The sequence below is a fragment of the Acipenser ruthenus genome, chromosome 10 (genome assembly GCF_902713425.1).
Source record: "Acipenser ruthenus chromosome 10, fAciRut3.2 maternal haplotype, whole genome shotgun sequence".
Lineage (NCBI taxonomy): Eukaryota > Metazoa > Chordata > Actinopteri > Acipenseriformes > Acipenseridae > Acipenser > Acipenser ruthenus.
In genome coordinates this window covers 6,298,492-6,304,801 of record NC_081198.1, presented here as the reverse complement: position 1 = coordinate 6,304,801, position 6,310 = coordinate 6,298,492, and the positions used below count along the sequence as shown (strand labels likewise).

Here is a 6,310-nt window from a genome sequence, read left to right as displayed (position 1 = left end):
TGGTTACCTCCTGCATTTTCCGTAATTTGTATGAGTGTGTTGCTTAAAAAAATTACACACACGATTTAGATAGCTTTTTTAAAGCACTGTTTGACCTAAGATAATGTTCAAAAACACCCTTCAAAAAAACAGTCCCATGGAGACAGGTGAGTGAGGTGATATAGGCAGTAAAGTAAGTGATTATAATGAGCTTATAGAACAGCACAATGTAACTCATAGGAGAAGTGTGCATCACATGCATGGCTTAACTGTACCCTTTATTTCAATGGACTTCTCTTTCCTGGTGGCAATTTCAGGTAAGCAGAGCGGTGACAGAAGTGGCATGTTGACATTACAACACACTCTTGCAGCACCTCTATATGCTCTCTTAAGAAGTCTGGCTTTTTCATGTAGTTGAATAGCTGTATACCCAAAATCCCATAATGTGCCACCCCACCCCCCCACTAGATGTATTAATTACTATTATTATTTAGTCCAGGAATTACAACACCCTCAGGGAGCATCCTAAGTGCTTCTGAATTGCGGTGAATTTCTGCAATTCATGATGGTGCTGTACTGTACTCCTCTGTGCATGCATGTGCCTCAGGATGACCCTTTGTTAATACAGCGCAGATCTGATAGGATTGGAGGAGGAAAGACAGATGTTGGAGATAAAAGACAGAAAGGGATCTTGGATCAAGGTATCCGGGATGTATTTTATATGGAAAAATCCTCTCAAGTGAATCCATTCCTTCAATTGAAAAGAGGAATTTGAAGTATTAGTTCATACAAAAATCAGATAAAACAGCAATAGCAAATCAACAAATCCACATATCTGTGATCTATGAACTTTCATCATGCTAAGCTTAGGCACCGTTATTGGGAGCAGCAACAGCAACAGCAACAGCAACAGCAACAGCCAATGTAGTGAAGTCTCCTGACTCCTGGGCCTCAGCTAGGAATTCTGAGTCAAAAAGCGACCTTGTATAAACACTCTGTGCGTGCCCAAATACACACCATGTGGCATGAGCAGTTTCTAAGTCTTCATTTGGTCACCATTTATGATGTTCTACAGTTAGTTAAATGATTTTGTGTAATATACAACATGCAGTTTCATCTCATTTGAGTGGTTCCCACATAGCTTTTATTAGGCCAGCAATCAGACCGAATACCTTCCAGAACATGCACACCAAGTTTCCTCACTATTTGATCAGCGGTAGTCAAGATGTAACTAAAAAAGTAAGTGTGACATCCAAAAGATGATTCCTTGCGGAGGGAGAACAAATACTTTGCAATAAATAAACCATGCTCATACGGTTCTTAAAGGAAACTGGATTAATTAGTACATAGACACTAAGGTTTAAAAGTGATTTTAAGATTGCACTCACTTTGTGAACCAGTGCCCCAATGTCTCGCCTTAGATGTGGCTCTCCTTGCAGTCTCCAGCACCCAACTCAAGTTGCAGGTTGGCAGGGTTTTCTGTCTGTATACCTCTTTGCCCTACCAGAAAACAATGTAATGTGATACCATCGGTATGTTTAAAACAGCATGCAAAATGAATTCACTCCCGCCACTTTGGAATATGACCTCTTTAGAAACAAGCATGCTGCTCATCCTAACCTAAACCCTGTCTCAAGCAGCCACTCACTACCAATCTTATACATGTTTTTAAACCAGACAATGGATGTAAATAACATGCATTTCCCCACCAAAGGTATATGGATACAATAAGATGCCCATAAGTGATGTTTTAATCTGGTATGATCTTCATGAATAGGATGTTTAAACATGTATTCTACTAAAGATGAGTGGTTATGAACATGCAGATAAAAAAGTAGTTCATGAATTCAGAGAGAAGGGCATACTATGAATCCCCTTTGCAGTTTGCTGAATATGTTCCATAAATATAGCCCACATATACCTAACCAATCAGAAGCCAAAACTTATGAGTTCATTACAGCAATAATACCCTCCCCCATCATTCAAGATGCAGATTTAATGTTGTTACACCCAACAACTTTGCCTAGCTCTAGAACGCACTGCTCTAAAGGCACAAAACCTTCCTTCATTATTTTCACCCCGTAGCGGAGGGTTAACTTTTCAAAAACAAAGTTTGGTTTCCCCAACCCCAGAATTGCCCATCCTGGCCTTAACAGCCCTGACCAAATCAGCTTAAAAAAAAAAAAATCCCCAAATTAATAAATAAATAAACAAAAACACTAAACAACACCTACATCCCAAAAACAAAAAAAAAAGACAAAACAAGCATGAAACAAAGAACAATCACTCGCTTACACACCTCCACCCTTCTGCAGCAGCATACACTGCTCACACTCCCAGCATGCATCAACAGACAGAAAAAGTAGATAAACAGACAGATAGATAGATAGATAGATACATAGATAGATAGATAGACTTTCAGACAAGTTTCTTGACACAGGCACATATAAGGCTCACACAGTGCAGCGGAAGGACCCTCCAGGGGACGCACTAACATCGACGTGCAGCAGGCATGGTGATGGATAGCTCAGTGGGGCCTCTGGCTTCACAGACTAATGGAAGGAGAGGAATAGCAGCAACAGGTGGAGCAGCGAGAGGAGGGGGGGGGGGGGGCGGGGGGTGATAGGAGCAAAGGGGCAGTTAAAACAGCCAGGCTGGATTGGATTGGAAGCTCACAGGCTCCCTGCCTCCCCAGCACACACATTTAGTGGCTGTGGTTCTCTGGTGGGTCATTTGGGCCTCAGTGCGAAATGGAAGCTCTAATTCATAACACACTGAGCCTCTGATTCAGAGCGAAATATGAAACTGCCGCAGAGCAAAAATAAAATCGATTTCATTTCCCACATTAAGGATTTGTCACCTTGGAAATAGTATTTACTGTAAGATTAGTTGGGTTCGTAGAAAGAGAGAAAGATGGCTAGGTAGGTGGGTAGGTAGACAGACAGACAGATAGACAACTGCAGCAGAAGTTTGCTACAAACTGCAGACAGTAGGTCTGATCTTACATTTTATCAACAAAACAACAAAGCACCCCTGGCACAATGTCATGTTTAAGGTACTTTTTATAGAATGGTCTGAATCACTAGTAATACCAGAGTTTAAATAATGTGACAGTGAACAGTTCGTTTTAACTTGACAACATCCGGAATGGAACTTGACTGGGAGAATCATAGAATGCAGCTGTGCATCCATTATGAAGGCAATATCTCAAAGTGTTCTGCAATAATAATATGGCAGCCATCTGGGCAAGAGATCAATGACAAGGACACATTTTCACAGCTGATATTTTCCTCTCGCAAATTACAGAAGATAAATCTTCACAAGCCCACCAGTTGTTTTATTTTATTTTAGAAACAAACATTGCACTGGAGCAAAAGCTTTTTCTAACCTAGCTAGCTAAGCTGCAAATCCCAGGTAAGAGGACTGGCTAATTGCACAATACAAAAATCCAGTTTATACAGGTGGCAGGTGATTCTGAAAGGATTTGCGTGTGTAAATCATGCGGTGCCAGCGATCACAGTAATCGGTAAGACTTTAAATGCTGGGTTTAACAATCCACCACTAATTATTTTAAGACAGGGTGAGCTATTGTCCTTATCTGTGTAATGCATGATCAAGTAAAGTACTATTTCTGGTGCAGATAACTTCCTGTCATACAGCAGTCTGGCTACACTGCATATTAAAGCAGGTGGCTTTTTAAAGACATAGCAATAGCAAAAGCAAAACAATAAGGGACATGTTATGTTTTTTAGAGGTAAGATGTTTTTTTAAAGGCATACCATTATTAGTTACTCGTATTACGCCTTTAAGTGTTGGTGAAAAGAAGGTGGTAAGGTCTCTATTTATCCAGATAGCAGGAAAGTTGCAGCAGTGCAACGGATAATATGCATCAACTCTGCCCTTAAAGGACAAATAATGGAAACATTATAAAAGTGCGCTACTAATTGATTTTCTAAGCCCTGTGTTTTAACTGTTCGCCTCACTGAAATTCAGAACATTGTTTTTTCTCCATCTGTAATAATAATGGTTGCAACACAAGAAGGGTTTAAAAGAAGTGAAGGGGGGGGGGGTGTATGAGTCTTATTTAATGCAACTTGCCTATTCTTCAGCAAAGAGTAACGTTTGCATTTTCACTATCCCTTCTAGTTCCTTCTGTGTTTTTTTTTTGTTTTTGTTTTTTTTTAGTTTGCTGAAAGCCTGTCAGAAGTTGTTAGTTTCTCCAGTGAAATTAGTCCTTTGGTGCTTCGTTTTCAGTGGAAACCCAAATCAGCGCAATTTTTTCACCCCCTTGTTTTTTTTTTTTTTAAGCGATGGCGGATTAGGACGAAGGGCTTTGTTTAGATAAAGCGAGGGATTAGATAGGATTTGCCCCCATAAAGTTGTGGTTTGATGGCGCTTTTATCCCTCTGTGTTGCTAACGCTGTGTTTCTTCTGGATTAAGGGAGTACAATGGGTCTCCTTGTGCTAGAGCTTAGGCCAAAGGGGTAGAGAAGGAAAGAGAGAGAGAGAGAGAGAGAGAGAGAGAGAGAGAGAGAGAGAGAGAGAGAAAGAGGGAATGAGTTCAGGAAAAAAAACATAGTGAGAGAAACAGAGACAGCATAACATTTCAGCCAACAAACAACCTTGGATTGTAACGTTCTGCTTTCATCCAGGCCCGTGGTAGGGTGTGCGACATTATGGAAAATGTCACCCAAGTCAAATAACTTGTATTCACCATTATTCTGTGTTACACTTCACTATGACCACAAATACTATGAAACGCCCACTTAGCACTAATTACTCCAAGTGCCACACTATACTGATGGCTATGTTTGTTTCTGCAATCGTTTTCTTATTAACGAATCAGCAACCCTTACTTCTGAGCTACAAGTTAAATTGAATACAATGAATACAGTGCTCAGGCCCAAAGGGAGTGCAATAAACAAATATCGACACAAACCAAACTACTGTAAAGTAACGAATGTAAAGTACTGTAAAGTAACAAATGACTGGACAATCTTGCATATATAAATGTATGAGCTCTCGTAAATAAGTCTGATTACCTTAGAAAACACTGTTTATTATTTGTATTAGTTACCAAATCTGCAGCAAATTACATACTGTGAGACTAGGGGACCCTACAAAGGGGGTTGCTAAATGAAAAGTATTACTGGTACTAATTTGTACAAAAAATATATATGGTGACCTTATACTTTTTCCAGAAATGATGCATGTTATAGTTTGATTTTTGTGTTTAACTGCACTTTAATTAATGTTTTGTCATAGATTGTTTTATCTCAATGTGGGATCTGAACTGGGGGGGGGGGCACTAGATCTGAACTGGGGAGGGGGGGTGGGGCATGGTCCCAAAGGCTCCCCCTTGGCACAGGCCCTGCTTTCAGCACAAGTGTGCAGTTTTGAAAGAGTCATTTACAAATGATGTCTGCTACTACACTAGGTCTGTGCTCTCAGTTTGCATGTCTTACTGTGAGGCAGTCTGTTGCACTGCCTAGGTCAGTTCACCTCAACAAAGTCTTTGAGGTCATGCGAGTCACTGGCTGCAAAATGTGTCAGTCATTAGGGAAGCAGCTGGTTGGTCAAAGACAGGAAAGAAGGAGCTGAAGGGGTGGAGAGAATTTCACTCTCCAGGTGAAATGACCAAGGAGGTTTATGAGTATACATCAAAGTACAGAAACAGAACGTTCTTTAACATGGTACTAGATAAATATAATAAATACATAAATACATAAAATACATGATTGGTATGTTCAGTTATTATTATTATTATTATTATTATTATTATTATTATTATTATTATTATTATTATTATTTTAAATCAGCAGACTTGAATACTTGTTTAAAAGGAAGACCAGCCCATCTGGATACTACGAAGATTGGTTTGGTACTAATACAATATACTGCTGGTATAAAGCCCAAGCCACAACAGCCTACTATCCCTACACAGCCTGGTGCTGAGTCCCATATGCTTTAACAGACCCAAACAATGCCTGGCAATGAAGGTCCAGAACAAGAGCCCAGTTTGGTAGAAAAGCAATTCAACAAAGTCCCAGACTAAATCTTTGGCAGTCTGACTGCGATTACAGAAAGCCAAACATGCACGGTACATTTAATTGTGAGGCACACTGTATCATTTCTCAGTTAACACGCAGTCCTTGCTGCTGGAATGGTGTGTCCCCTCACAGGATGACCACATACAGTACTTCTTCAGGATGAAAACAGAAAAAACGGTTTTAGATACAAATTAATAGTTTTAGTCATCAAAACATGTTTGCAGCAATAATTACACCTCTAATAAACTATGTCCTCGGTTTAAAATATTGTTTCCACCAAA

General features: G+C 39.8%; 1 long non-coding RNA gene across 1 annotated transcript in view; it reads right to left on the bottom strand.

The window, feature by feature from the left end:
• Positions 1–462: 462 nt before the first annotated feature.
• The window catches only part of LOC131738089 (uncharacterized), a 12,376-nt gene continuing 6,528 nt past the window's right edge, over positions 463–6,310 (bottom strand). The window contains exons 2-3 of the long non-coding RNA XR_009329611.1: positions 1,368–1,479; positions 463–730 (exon numbers count right to left, since the gene is read on the bottom strand). This is a non-coding gene — a long non-coding RNA (uncharacterized LOC131738089). The remainder of the gene's footprint in view (positions 731–1,367; positions 1,480–6,310) is intronic.